Raw genomic sequence first — 16,220 nt, 5'->3', positions numbered from 1 at the left:
ATACTAGTCAGGAGAACCAGTGGCCAGAAATGACTTGAATCACAGCCAAATAAGATCAAAAATTAAACCCTGACAAGGCAGGGATAGTGTTTACTTTATTCGCCATCATGTCACCAGAGACTGGCACATAGTAAGTGCTCAATAAAAATTTGATGACTTAAATTGATTCAAAGATGTGTCGAACAGTTTCTTAAATTACATCATTGGAAATGGGTATTACAGAATTCAGATTATATGTAATTTTAGGAAAGATTAACAGGAAATTAATATTTATGTGGAGCCTAGCAGAAAGTCATGCTTACAATGCTAGGAGTTTTTTCTGATTTAATTCTGCTATTACTGTAAGTAGTAAGGATTATTATTATTATTATTCACGTTCTTGTTATATTTTCAGCCTGTCATAGTGTTCAGCAAGGTTAAGAAACTTGTACAAGGTCATAAAGCTGGATTTCCGTTCAGTTCTCTCACTCCATTCAAACACACTACCTTTCATAACACATAAAATGAGGTTTGCATTATCCTTGACCACCCAATCTGAAGCGCCCTCCTGCACTTGCTCTCTTTCATCATCCTGTTTATTTCCTTCTAGGACTTGTCACAGTTCACAATTATCTTGTTTATTTGCTAGTTATCCCACTCCCTTGAGAAATGTTGGTGCTATGAGAGTGGGTAATTTTTCCAGTTTGCTCACAGCCATATCCCAGTGCTTTGAACACAGTAGGTTCTTGATAAATATTTATCAAATACAATGAATGAATGAATGAATGAATACATTTAAGTGTTTTTGTATGACTAAATCAAGGTTAACCTAAGTAAAGAGATTTGGTATGGTCTGAATGTTTATGTCCCTCCAAAATTCTTATCTTAAAATCCCATCCCCACTTCGAGGGCATTTGGAGGTGGGTCCTTTGAAAGGTGATTAGGTTGTGAGAGCTGAGCCTTCATGAATGGGATTAATGTCTGTGATATTGATAAATATATATCTGGGCTGGGCATGGTGGCTCATGCCTGAAATCCCAGCACTTTGGGAGGCTGAGGCAGGCGATTGCTTGAGCTCAGGAGTTTGAGACAGGCCTGGGCAACATGGCGAAATCCCAGCTCTAAAAAAAAAATACAAAAATTAGCTGGGCATGGTGGTATGAGCCTGTGGTCCCAGCTACTCAGGAGGCTGAGGTGGGAGGATCACTTGAGCCCAGTCGGTTGAGACTGCAGTAAGCCATGATCACGCCACCACACTTTAGCATGGGCAACAGAGCAAGACCATGTCTCAAAAAGAAAGAAAACCAACAAATATCAATTTGGTCTTTGATCAGTTTTCTGGCATAGAACTCCTAAAAATCCTTAGAATCTCCAAAGTGATGTCTTTTTGTATGCTAATGATTGACTGATAACTGGCAACCCCCAGGTGGTGGCGTCAGGGTGGAGGCTGGTCACTGGAAAGACGAAGGCATGTTGAGACTTTAAGATTTTCAGCCCCACCTCCGAACCTCCAGGAAAAGGAGAGGGGCTAAAGGTTAAGCTGATCACCAATGGCCAATGATTTAATCAATCATGCCTACTGAATGAAGCCTCCATTTTAAAAAATTAAAAAATAAAAATAGAAATAAATACAAAAATAAACAGGATTTGGAGACTTTCCAGATAGCTAAGCACCTGGAGGTTCCTGGAGGGTAGTATGCCAGAACAGCATGGAAGCTCCATGCCCTATGCATCTCTAATCTGTATCCTTGGTAATATCCTTTATAATAAACTAGTAAGTGTAAGTTTCCAAGTTCTGTAAGCTACCCTAGCAAATTAATTGAATTCAAAGAGGGGGTCATGGGAACCCCCATGTGAAGCCAGCCAGTTGGTCAGAGGTTCCAGAGACTCGGACTTGCTACTCATTTCTGGGACTTGGGAGGAAACCTTGGGGACTGAGCCTCCAGACTCTGGAATCTTGTTAGAAGCATTTGAACCAGAACAACTCCATCTTGAATAGGAGCTGGGTTAAATAAAGCTGAAACCTACTAGACTGCATTCCCAGACGTTTAAGACATTCTAAGTCACAGGATGAGATACCAGGTCAGCACAAGATACAGGTCATAAAGACCTTGCTGACAAAACAGGATGCAGTAAAGAGGCCAGCCAAAACCCACCAAAACCAAGATGGTGACAAGAGTGGTCTCTGGTCGTCCTCACTGCTGCACTCCCACCAGCACGACAGTTTACAAATGCCGTAGCAACCTCAGGAAGTTACCCTATGTGATCTAAAAAGGGGAGGCATGAACAGTCCGCCCCTTGTTTAGCATATAATCAAGAAATAACCATAAAAATTAGCTACCACCAGTCTTTGGGGCTGCTCTGTCTCTAGAGTAGCCATTCCTTTATTCCTTTACTTTCCTAATAAGCTTGCTTTCACTTTACTCTGTGGACTTGCCCTAAATTCTTTCTTGCGAGAGATCCAAGAACCCTCTCTTCGGGTCTGGATCAGGATGCCTTTCTAGTAACAATCTGATGCTATCTCCAAGTAGATAGTGTCAGAATTGAATTGGAAGATACTCAGTTGGTATCTACTACAAAACTAATTGCTTGCTCGGTGGTGGGGAGACGCTCCCCCCCTCAAACCACCTACATTTGGTCACAGGTCTGCACTGACTGTTGTTGAGTGAGAGAAATTTAGAAAGCATTTCTCTAAATAAATAAATAAAACTCTAAAAAGAGTTTTTTCTCTACCCTCAATGCCCTTATAAGGCTCTAGAGAGCTCCCTCACCCTTTCCACCACGTAAGGACATAGCAACACAACAGCCGTCTATGAACCGAGAATGAAGCTCTCACCTGGACTAAGACAAGATCTTACAAAGGGTCGCTGAATAATGAAGAGAACTGGCAGTCCAGAATTTACAAGTTCATGGTTACTTTGTTCCAGTCTCATTCTCTTTCCTTCAAGCCCTATTCTTAGTGTTTTCAATTATGGTGCTATTTTTACTCAAGTTACATGGTGATCAAACTGTATTTTCTTTCAAATCCTTCCCACTAAATGCTTTGTATTTTTTCTAGAATTACAATTACACAAGGAATATAAAAGAGCCACCAAGCCCATTATCCAATATCCACGCAAAGTCTGGCCCAGAAAACATAAAGGATGTTAGACTCAAGTAAAAGTATTGTTTACACCAGTTTATTTAGCTGTTTTAATAAAGAGCCTTGAACTAGGGATCTTAATGCGGTGGGACTGAGGCACAGCCTTGCTTTCTTCTGTGGCAGCTACAGAGTAAAGCTAGCCTAGTCATCTTGAAAATATGTTTCTTTAGTCATTATAAACCCTGTACAAAAGAAATCAGATGGATTAGAGCAAATCTCTTACCAATGCTGAATAAACAACTCAAGGTTCATGGTCTAGCCATCATTTTTAACAGTCACTTAAAAACGTGTTTATTGGAAGTTTTTAATATCATAATAAATGCTTTAATGTACTGTGATAAAAATCAATATAAAATGTGTATATATACTTCAACAATAGGGAACTAAAGAAATACTTGTTAAATCTACATGATGAAATTATACACAGCCAATAAAAATCATGTTTTAGAAGAATCACTAAGAAGTAGGAGGCCGGGCACGGTGGCTCACACCTACAATCCCAGCACTTTGGGAGGCCAAGACGGGTGGATCACCTGAAACGTCGGGAGTTCAAGACCAGCCTGGACAACATAATGAAACCCGATCTCTACTAAAATTACAAAAAATTAGCCAAGCGTGGTGGCATATGCCTGTAGTGCCAGCTACTTAGGAGGCTGAGACACGAGAATCGTTTGAACCATGGAGGCGGAGGTTGCAGTGAGCCGAGATCATTTCACTGAACTCCAGCCTGGGTAACGGAGTGAGACTCCATCTCAAAAACAAAACAAAACAAAACAAAACAAAACAAAAGCGGCTGGGCACAGTGACTCACGCCTGTAACCCCAGCACTTTGGGAGACCAAGGAGGGCGGATTGCCTGAGCTCAGGAGTTTGAGACCAGCCTGGGTAACACAGTGAAATCCCGTCTCTACTAAAATACAAAAAATTAGCCGGGCATGGCGCCATGCGCCTGTAGTCCCAGCTACTCGGGAGGCTGAGGCAGAACTGCAAGAACCGGGAGGTAGAGGTTGCAGTGCGCCGAGATCACGCCGCTACACTCCTGCCTGGGTAACAGAGCAAGACTCCGTCTCAAAAAAAAAAAAAAAAGAAGAAGAAGAATAGGGAAATGCTTTCAGTTCATCTTTTTATCAGTCCTGGTCCTACCAGAAAATAGATGGCACACTTAAATGGAGTGATTGAGAAGAGTGACTATTTGCAAAGGTGTAGGCAATGATAAGAAACCAGGGAGACTGAGGAAGCACCCCAAGGCTGGCAGCACTGGGGAGTCATTTCCATTCCTAGGCATGAAAGGGTTGGAGGAAGCAATTACCAGCACACAGTAACACCTGTAGCTCTAGGAGACGACCTCACACCATGAGCTGCGGACTTAGTAGAAGAATGATGCTTCTTTTAACACACAGCCTGGTGAGGAGGGATACCCCAGTCTCTGTCCTCCCACCATCTGATCTCCTATCAATACCTTCCATTGGCAGCATCCAACTGGAAGGCAGAGGGCAAAGGAGCTCATAAATGTAGCCCATCATGGTCAGCCATGGAGGGCAGTTGAGTGTGTGTCTGGAAAGGCAAATGGAGACTACCCAGCAAGATATTTAGTGAAAAAGTATTATAATCCCAAATCTCTATATCTATGTATGTCACAGGTCAGGTTCCCTGGCACATAGATTCTGAGATTTGCATGTGGGTTTGTTATAAAGTGCCCTTGGGAACCATACCTGCCAGAGGAGAGGGAAGCTGGATTGGCAGAGGGAGAAGTAAACTGTAATGCGGTTGCAAGAGAGACCTTAATCATTTCTGCGTCGAGCTCTAGAGCTAGGATGGCCCTTCACAGTTGTCCCAACTGAGGCAAGAAGGCCGGACTTTGGTACCCTCTAAGCAACAGATTCTTGGATGCAGGCTGTCCCCGGGAGGCCAACGTCAATGACTGGCTAGAACCATTAGCAGATAACACTCCAGGCACTGGGCAAGTGAGCATGCCATCATGAAGGTGGAGGTGGGGATGAGGCTGAGGGAAGCATGCTACAACTTTCACTAAGATGTCAGTTAACACATGGCTGACTCTGGGTGATAGAATTATGCATAAGATTTTTCCTGACTTAAAAAAAAAATAATTTTCTGCTGTCACAAGTGTTCCAAAACAAGTATTACATGAGAATACAGAGCAGTTCAGATGTTACAACGGAGGCTTCAATAGTGGCTTAAATGAATTATAGTTTATTCCTCTGTGCTAAAAAAGTTCTGACAGCAGTGCACAGCTGGTATGACAGCTCAACCACCATCAGGGACACTTGGTCCTTCTATCCGGTTGCTCTGCCACCTTCAATGTATCACTTCAATCTCATGGTTCAAGATGGCTGCTCCAACTCCTGTCTTCACATTCCAGCAGGAAAGGAGAAAGAAAATAGGGGAGGGTCCGCCCTTTCCCTTTAAGGGCACAACTCAGACACTGCACGTATTATTTTCCTTCACATCTCATTGGTGGCCATACAAACTTCAAAGAGGCTGAGAAATATGGTCCTTATGCTAAGGGGAGGTCTAGGTCAGTCTGGACAACTAAACAAAATACCTTAGAATGGGTACTGCATAAACAACAAAAACATTATTGCTCTCAATTCTGGGTGCCAGGAATTCCAAGATTGAGGCACCAATAGATTCCGTGCCTGATAAGGGCCTGTTCCTCACAGATGGTACCTTCTATGTATCCTCACATGGTAAAAGGGGTGCGGAAACTCTCCAAGGCCTATTGTAAGGGCGCTAGCCCCATTTGTGTGAGCTCTGCCCTTATGACCTGATCATCTACTCAAAGGCCCCACTTCCTAATACCATCACATTGGGGATTGGATGTCAACATCTGGAGGGGGGGACACAAACCTTCAGACCATAGCAGGGACCATGTGTACAGCTTAAGTTCAGCGTTTCCATTACTAAAGGGAGAAGGGACAGTTGGGTGTTGGGAAATAATTGGCAGTTTCTAATAAAAATTGTATTAGTTTGATAATCAGTAAATTTACGGTTAAAAATAAAAACACACAGTTGTTTGCTGATCTGTGTATTCCAAGCAGGCTCAGAACAAACCATTCTTTCTCCTCGTAATTCCCGATGGGATGCAGATATATGTGACAGATCTATCCCCTGTGTAACATTCCATGGAATGGTGTAAGGACCAAAGGGCATAGGCTATTGTCACAGTGCCTCGTAATACTGGAGCTTAATCAGTGTGATATTAAGTAGTTGCCAGTTAGTTTAATTTTTAATGCTCAGAAGGTCAGGTAATTTGCCATCAAAATCATAGTCCACAGGGGTCAGCTAACGTTATACTTAAAAAGCGACATTCCAGAGGCAGCTTCTACAGATGCTTCTGCCACCCAGGTCAATAAATGAAACTTTGCAAATCGACATGCTGTCTTATCAAAAATAGTTTTTTCTTGATGACTTATTAATTAGCATAATAATGTTCAAAATGGATTATCACTAGTGAAATTAAAGGTATTCAAAATATGTGCATTGGGCTGGGCACCGTGGCTCATGCCTGTAATCCCAGCACTTTGGGAGGCCAAGACGGGCAGATCACTTGAGGTTAGGAGTTCTCAAGACCAGCCTGGTCAACAAGGTGAAACCTCGTCTTTACCAAAAATACAAAAAAATTAGCCAGGTCTGGTGGTGGGTGCCTCTATTCCCAGCTACTCAGGAGGCTGAGGCAGGAGAATCATCTGAATCAGGAGGTGGAGGTTGCAGTGAGCCAAGATCATACCACTGCACTCCAACCTGGCCGACAGAGAATGACTCCATCACACAAACAAAAAGAGTGGAGTGGCTCAAATGATTTAGAAACACTCCCCAATCCTGTCACAAACATGATATGAGAGTCCAGAGATTCCTATAACATGTACCATGAGGGATAATATCAGGAGTTGCATACTCTAATTGGTCTCATATCCAGCTATTGGTTTCAAAGAAATTCTGACGATATGATCTTTCTTGGTCCTAGAATGTCATGTTTCACCTTCAATGAGTTTTGCATACAACATCAATGCTATGGTTTAAATGTGTCCCTTCCCAAATTCAGGTGTTGAAACATAATGGCTAATGCGATGGTATTAACAGGTGGAGGCTTTAAAATGTGATTAAGCCATAAGGTCTCCTCATTCATGAGCGGCATTAAAGCCCTTATAAAAGAGGCTTCATGCAGAGTTCAGAGCTCTTGCTCTTCTACCTTCTTCCTGTGAGGACACAGCATCCCTCCCCTCCAGAGGATGCAGCAACAAGGTATACCCTGGAAACAGAGGGCAGCGCCCTCACCAGGCACTGGACCTGCCAACATCTTGATCTTGGATTCCCCAGCTTCTCGAACTATAAGAAAATTAATTTTTGTTCTTTGAAAATTACTCAGTCTCAAGTATTTTGTTGGAGCAGCACAAATAAATTAAGACATTTTAAGACAAATTAAGATCATCAGAAGAAAGTTCAAATGATCTTCTTTGGGCCATTTGCTAATCAATACTTGATTAATAAATGCTTTTATAGCAACAAAGAAAGGACTCCCTATTCAATCAGTGTTGCAGAGATAACTTGCTAGCCATCTGCTGAAGACTGAAACTGGACCCCTTCCTTATACCATGCACAAAAATCAACTCAAGATGGATTAAAGACTTAAGTGTAAAACCTAAAACTCTAAAAGCCCTTGAAGAAAACCTAGGAAATACCATTCAAGATATAGGCCCTGGCAAAGATTTTATGGCAAAAATGCCAAGAGCAATTGCAACCAAACCAAAAATTGACAAATGGGACCTAATTAAACTAAAGAGCTTCTGTACAGCAAAAGAAACTATCAACAGAGTAAACAGATAATTCACAGAATGGGAAAAAATATTTTCAAACTATGCATCTCACCAAAGTCTAACATCCAGAATCTATAAGGAACTTAAATTATCATTTATTGTTGCCATTAAAAAGTAGGCAAAGGTCACCAACCAATGAGTGGATAAAGAAAATGTGGTATAGATACACCATGGAATACTCAGCCATGAAATAAAATAATGGCCTTTGCAGCAGTTTGTGCTGGAGACCATTATTCTAAATGAAGTAAATATCAAGAATGGAAAACTACATATTGCATGTTCTCATTTATAAATGAGAGCTAAGCTATGAGGATGCAAAGGCGTAAGGATGATATAATGGACTTTGGGGACTTGGGGGAAAGCGTCAAAGTGGGGTAGGGGATAAAAGACTACGGGCTGGGCACAGTGTACACTGCTCGGGTGACATGTGCACCTAAATCTCAGAAATCACCGCTGAAGAACTTATCCATGTAACCAAAAATCACCTGTATCCTCAAAAACTATTGAAACAAAAGTTTTTTTTAAGTAGGCAAAAGACATGAACAGACACTACTCAAAAGAAGACATATACACAGCCAACTAGCATATGAAAAAATGTTCAACATCACTAATCATTAAAGAGATGCAAATCAAAACCACAATGAGATACCACCTTATATCACTGAGAATGGCTATTAAAAAGTCAAAAATTAACAGATGCTCATGATGTGGCAGAGAAAACGGAATACTTACACATTGCTGATGAGAGTGGAAATCAGTTCAGCCACTGTGGAAAGCAGTTTGGAGATTTCTCAAAGAACTTAAACAGAACTACTATTTGATCCAGCAATCCCATTATTGGGTACATACCCAAAGGAATATCAATCTTTCTAACATAAAGACGAATGTTCATTGCAGCACTAATCACAATAGGAACGACACGGAATCAGCCTAAATGGCTATCTATGGTAGACTGGATAAAGAAAATGCAGTACATATACACCATGGAATACTACACAGCCATAAAAAAAAAATGAGATAATGTCCTTTGCAGCAACATGGATGGAGCTGGAAGCCATTTTCCTAAGTAAACTAATGCAGGAACAGAAAACCAAACTCTGCATGTCCTTGCTTATAAGTGGGAACTAAACATTTGAGTACACATGCACACAAAGAAAGGAACAACAGACACTGGGGCCCACTTGAGGGTGGAGGGTGGGAGGAAAGTAAGGATCAGTAAACTACCTATTGGATACTATGTTTATTACCTGGGCAACAAAATAATATGTACGCCAAATTCCCATGACATGCAATTCATCTCTAGAACCAACCCACACATGTACCCCTGAAACTAAAAGTTTAAAAAAAAAATACAAAAAATAAAGCTTGTACGTATGACTGAATTTTGCCTGAATCTTGCTTTTCTTATTACCTGGTAGCTGGTTTGTGAGAGAGTAGCTAAACACACCTGCTCTGGAGTGGGAGCAGTATGTCCCTCAAAAGAACCTAAGAGTTATGCATGCCAAATTGGTTTAGGCTCAATTTGTAACACATACTCTACTAGCCAGGCCAAATCCGGGGGATATCAAAAGAGAAGATAAGATTCTTATTGTTCCAGAATAATCTATTTATTCAGAATTAGTTTAGAGGAATATTTTACGATTCTACTTTTGGGAATAAATATATTAATTTCCTCATGTGAAAACGCCTCCCTTTAGCTCTACCAATTCATTCATTATAATAAGCTTGCACTAAGTGCCAGCAAATCAATGTTCTTCATCGGGGTCAACAGCCTACAGCCCACAGACCAAATAATCTGCCTTTCATCTTTTGTATAACCCACAAGCTAAGAATGGCTTTAACATATTTAAATGATTTTTAAAAAACAAAAGTAACAGTATTCATGACACAGGAAAATTATGTGAAATTCATATTTCAGCATCCGTTAATAAAGTTTTATTGGGACACAGCTTCATTCATTCGTTTACGTAGGTCTTTGGCTGCACTGGTGCTGTAACGGCAGAGCTGAAGTTGCAACAGAGAATGTTTGGCCCATGAAACCTAAACTATTTGCTATCTGGTCCCTTACATAGAAAAAAGTTTGCTGGCCCTTTTCTTGGTGACGGGGATATACCATTGAACAAGTCAGCATACAGGCCCAATTCTTACAGAGCTTAGATTCTTGGGGAAGGCAGACAATAAACAAATAGATGTGAAAATATCCAACAACAGCAAGCGCTATGGTGAAAATAAGAGTGAAGTGATAGGAACACCAGCAACGTCCTTTCTAGGGACATGATATTTCACCTAAGACCTGAATGGTGAGAAGGAGGCAACCACGTAAAGATGGGTAAGAATGTTCCAGGTGAAGTCCATCAGGGGACTCCTGAAGCTTAGAGTGTAGGGGAGCAAGAAGGTGGGAAATGGGGTGACTGACATAAGTGTATGCATACTTCTTATTCCTCTACAGAGTGTCAGAGACAGTAACAATCTTTCTGGAACTTGGTGACAGCCATGAAAGAGTTATTAATAACCACTTGGTCAGTGTAAAACACACAGCATCAGAAGGGAAGAGGCTGAAGGATTGCACCATTTCCCTCAGTTCACACCCTGGAACAGGTAGCAATTAAGCTGCAAAATTCCTCTCTATCCCCCAACTTGTCCTCTTTAAAGTATCTGAAAAAAGATGTAACTGAGTGGAAATCAGTTTGATAACATGTAACCCTTGCACAACGCAAGATCAATGAGCTATGCTCTTGGCATATGAGCTAAGAGATTAGTAAAGTTCAGTTTCCCCTACTCATCCCCATACTGCTCCCACTCCAGGTGTGGAAGCTAAATTTGTCTCCACACCCTTCATTCTCATGGGTTACACACATTATTGTGAAAAATCAGTCAGCAAGATTGATATTTCATCAATTTTGATGATTTGGAGAGAAGAAGGAAATTCAACCAAGGCCAACACTTCAGTTGCTACAAATGTGTTCATAAATAAAGAAAATGATCATATGAAACAACTTTAATTTTAAAAGCTTTTCCTAAAGTAACTGACTTTTGTCTTTTTGCAAGTACATATATATATACATGTATATACGTGTGTGTGTGTCTGTGTGTGTGTGTGTGTGTGTGTATGTGTATGTATTTTTTTTAATGACCATGGTTAGAGGGAATATAATTTTTGTTCTTCTAGAGACAGGATCTTGCTGTTACCCAGGCTGAAGAGCAGTGGCACAATCATGCAGTTCACTGCAGTTCACTGCAGCCTCAAACTCCTGGGTTCAAGGGATCCTTCCTGCCTTAGCTTCCTGAGTAGCCGAGAGTACGGGCACACGCCACCATCCCTGGCAACTTTTACTTCTTATTTTTGTAGAGATGGGGTCTCCCTACATTGACTAGGCTGATCTTGAACTCCTGGGCTCAAGTGATCCTCCTGCCTCAACTTCCCAAAATCGTGAGAGCACAGGTGTGAACCGCCGCCACACCCAACCCAAGAATATGAATTTTTAAAACCAACATTCCAACTGGTACAGGGAAAGAAAACTGCACCTTTTTAAAGAAAAACAAGCCCCTTAAAGAGGAGAAATAACTGTAATTAGAAATGTATTAAGAACTAAAAAGCCGCTTTTAACTTGTTTCCTAAGAAACCAAAAAATAGAACTGACAAGTACAACTTCCAAAGCAGCTCAGATTTACTTACTCTATTATTAAAATTTCCAGTTCAAAATTTTTAGAATTACTAATGAAAGGGGTGAAAAAACTCTTACAGGGAAAAAATGCAGTGCTTCCAGTTAAATCTGTAATGCTTCTGCTAGTGAAAATTGACCTTCACAAACAAAGAAAACACCACAGCTGCTCTCAAACCGGTTAATAATATGTTTAGCAACTAACACCACACTGTAATTCTTATATAACCAAAAATGACACCAAGATAGTCTCCTAAATTTGCGGACACAGCTTTTTGGCATAACATAGCTTTTTGGCAGATAAATGTATTTAACAGAGAAGATGTAAATTTGGTCATCAGGAACTAAAGCTCTTAGTAGAAAGGTAACAGCTCACTCCCTGCTAACATTTCCATATTCTATTCGATATCTTCAGTATGGGGAGGAAATCTGTGGACTGTATTTCTTTATGTTTGAAGCCCTTCTGAGTAGTTTTATGAGATTAAAAGGGTCATGTTTAGGGCTGGGCAGCAGACCCGAAGGAAGGCCAGGGTGAACCTCTGGGAATGCGCACTCCGGCTCGCGCACTCCAGCCTCTCCCCTGCTGATCACATATGGGGGAGGCGGAAGCCCAGGGTTAACCTTGAGAGGGGCTCTGGCTCAGAGGTCCCGGCCCAGGATCTGTCACATACACACAGAAGGCAGCACAAAGAGTATGAAATGCTAGCCCTCCCAATAGTCTTGATAGCCTTCCAGTACAACCAGCCACTCCAGTAATTAAACGAAGTCAGCCCTGGCATTTCCCTGTGACCAACTTGGAGGGGGCTGCACCTCACGGAGCAGTGAGGAGGTGATAGTGTCAGGCGGTGGAGAATTGCTGAGGCCTGCAGTGAGGTCCGCAGGGCAGCAAAATCAGATGGCAAGGGGCCTCCTCCCACCTTTGACCGCCTAACTACTTCATTCCAGGAGTTCCAGGCCTTCAGGTAAAAGGTCAAGAGACCAAAAGTACAAAGCATATCCTCCTTCCTTTTGCCTATCCAAATCCTAACCTTTCCTTTTGAAAGTCCCTGTTCTTTATGAAGTCATATTACAATCCCTGCCCACAAGACTTTTCCATCTAGCTGGAGATATGAATATGCCTCCAACCACCTAACAGACTGTGTCTATTCTGCGATTTAAAAAACAAAAAAAAATTGTTTTACAAAAATTTTAGAAAGAGAATTTGAAGATAAAGCTTTTTCTATCACCTGGAATTGGCAACCAAGTATAGCTAAGTATCACCAAATGCTAAAAGAAGAAATGAACTGGCCAGGTGTGGTAGCTCACTCCTGTAATCCCAGCACTTTGGGAGGCAGAGGCAGACAGACTGCTTGAGGCCAGGAATTGGAGACCAGCCTGGCCAACATGGTGAAACCCTGTCTCTTCTAATAATACAAAAATTAGCCAGGCAGGTGGCACACACCTGTAATCCCAGCTACTTGGGAGGCTGAGGCAGGAGAATCGCTTCAACACAAGAGGTGGAGGCTGCAGTAAGCTGAGATTGCACCACTCCACACCAGCCTGGGTGACAGAATGAGAGTCTGTCTCAAAATAAAAAGAAGACATGAACAACTGGAGCCAGATTCCTCCTTGAGGGCACCTTAGGACACAACTTACATAGTTCTAAAAATATAACAACTGACTGCAGATGCATTAACCAAAAGTCATATGAAAGCATAATGGGGAAATGAGGGAAGCAAAGAGTAGTGTAAGAGTCACATCTTCATCTATCATAATAGAACATCAATAGATTTGTCTATCACAACAAAACATCACTAGACAGTACCTAAAGTTAATGATTCAAGAGATACCAGTTATTTTGAAATAGAAGGAATACTAAAAAAAAATCGCTAAGACTACTGTTGAAGAGTGGGATGTGATGGGTTGAATAGGCAGTGGTTGCTTTTTTTTTAGTATTTTTAGCACTGTTGGACTCTGTAAACATTCAGGTTAATAAATTAATAATTTTGTTAATTATTAGAATTATTTAAAAATAAACTTAGAGAAAAAGAAGGCAATATTATTCTCTAGGGAAAAAACAAATGTAAGCTTCATGGGCCTTTCCTGTGTGCTATTTGTCAAAAATCTTGTCTAGAGTACATAGATATGGCTGGTAGGTCATAGCTAGACTTAAATCAAATTCCTAGAGGTTGGCCAGGTGAAGGGGATCATGCCTGTAATCCCAGCACTTTGGGAACCCAAGGCAGGAGGGTTGCACCAGGCCAGCCTGGCCAACACAGCAAGACCTTATCTCTCTTAAAAAAACAATTTCTACAGGCTGAGGATTGTTTATCACATATTATGAAGGAGGCTCCAAATGAAGGTGAACATGTATGTATTTATTTCAGTAATGTCCATAGATTTGAAATTGAAATCAAAGGGGGATAAGGGAGGCTCTCATGGGTGTGCTCCAAGAAACACCAGAAACAGATCAAAATCAGACAGACCTAACAAAGAAGAATGACACACCAGGACCCAAGGACGCAAGCGTGCAACTCAAACGGCACCACACATGCTAACCAGCCCTGGAAGAGTCTCTGCTGAAGTTATATACTACAGTCATCAGAAAAAGGCCAACCTCTGCTGAATAGCTTCCATCCTAGGGGGGAAAAAGTAAGTGATAAGTATCGCATACTTTAGAAAGAATGGCATTTAAAATTACTTGGGGAGACAAATGCTTCTGTAACACTCCCGATTGGCTCATTGGGCAGCAAAACCAAGCCTTACAAATCCCAACAGGTTTAAAGGAATGGAAAACGATGCCTAAAATAAAGCTTTGGCTCATCCTACCAGTGCTGCACCTTGATTGCCTATTTTATATGCCATTTAAGTGAAAGCCTGCACTAAAAATTTTGATTTTGTCATCCTCAGCTATCCAGAAAATGGCAATACTTAACATTCTACTTCTAATACAATTACAATTAATGTGTTATCTATAATACATCCTCTACCATGCTATCTTATCATCCATTTTACATTTTCCCAAGAGATAATGCATGTTCATTTTCACCACTCTTTCTCTTTTTAAAATTCAATAGATTTGTTTAATTCAATGATTGCTACCATATCTATTTTAAAATAACTTAGCTATATATTAGATATATAACAATAACTGGCTCTACGATAGCTGTCTAAATATTATCCCAGTAATGTATTTAAAATTATATCAATAACACTTCTCTTGGTAATATCCAAATACTTGTTGTGGTTTCTAATTTACCATTCGTGTTGCTTTTTTTCTTTATTAGACATTGAATGTAGCAGATTTATTTTATTTTATTTTATTTATTTTGAGACGGAGGCTCGTTCTGTGGCCCAGACTGGAGTGCAGTGGCATGATCTCAGCTCACTGTAACCTCTGCCTCTAAGTTCAAGCGATTCTCCTGCCTCAGCCTCCTGAGTAGCAGGGATTACAGGTGCGTGCAACCAGGCCCACCTAATTTTTTAATTTTTTTAGTAGAGATAGGGTTTCACCATGTTGGCAAGGCCAGTCTTGAACTCCAAGCTTCAAGTGATCCATCTGCCTCAGTCTCCCAAAGTACTGGGATTACAGGTGTGAGCCACCACGCCTGCCCTGGGTATAGCAGATTTGACACAGTGGTTTTGTCTGAAGCCACTGTGATGAAGACAATGGAAAAAGTGAATATTCTGACAAAACAGTTTTGAGAAATGTACATCAAAATATAGAACCAATTTTTACAAAAACTTACAGTAATAATTGGGATGGGGAGATGGGATGGAATGAGATTCTGGGGTGGCATTAGGACCAAGAACAGTATGAAAATTTCTGTCTTTCATATTATGTGGTAATTTTTTTAAAGTAGCTTATTATTTAGAACTTATCAAAAGATTCCAGACTCAAAAAATTCCATCACAGACTGAAAAACGACTAACCATTCTCCCTGAACCTCTTTAGATATCTCCTACCCAATTCTCTTCCCACTGGATTGTTTATGAAAGCCCAAAGTATTTAAATAAAATAATAGATATCCTAACATTTCACCCAAGTGCTTCAGTATACAGCTATAAAAAAAAAAGACATTCACCTACATAACCATGATATCACACATAACAAATTTAATACTAATTCCTTAATGTTCTTTAATACCCAGGCCATATTCAAATCCTCCCCCAGACTTTTACAGCTTTTACCATGATATCACACATAACAAATTTAATACTAATTCCTTAATGTTCTTTAATACCCAGGCCATATTCAAATCCTCCCCCAGACTTTTACAGCTTTTACCATGATATCACACATAACAAATTTAATACTAATTCCTTAATGTTCTTTAATACCCAGGCCATATTCAAATCCTCCCCCCTCTTTTACAGCAGTTTATCCAAATCAGAGAAAAAAATCTGTATCTATATAATATTTGTGACACAAATATAGAAAAATACTACAACTGTGAAATCTAAACGTGGGTATTATGCCATTCCCTGTCTTTTCTATGGATTTGAGATTTTTTTGTAATATAACATCCAAAAGATTTGCTTCATTATATCTTTACAGATACGATTATAAATGTATCAGAGGACGGAGGCCGGGCGCGGTGGCTCAAGCCTGTAATCCCAGCAC

At 40.6% G+C, this 16,220-nt stretch overlaps 1 protein-coding gene across 2 annotated transcripts in view; it reads right to left on the bottom strand.

Moving 5' to 3' along the window:
- ACYP2 (acylphosphatase 2) overlaps nucleotides 1-16,220 on the bottom strand; it is a 192,378-nt gene that overhangs the window by 128,058 nt on the left and 48,100 nt on the right. The gene's annotated exons all lie outside the window — the stretch shown is intronic.

The sequence above is a fragment of the Cebus imitator genome, unplaced genomic scaffold (genome assembly GCF_001604975.1).
Source record: "Cebus imitator isolate Cc_AM_T3 unplaced genomic scaffold, Cebus_imitator-1.0 Scaffold143, whole genome shotgun sequence".
NCBI classification, from domain to species: Eukaryota; Metazoa; Chordata; class Mammalia; order Primates; family Cebidae; genus Cebus; species Cebus imitator.
The sequence above is the reverse complement of the archived record's forward strand: the minus strand, read 5'-3'. Positions and strand labels throughout refer to the sequence as shown.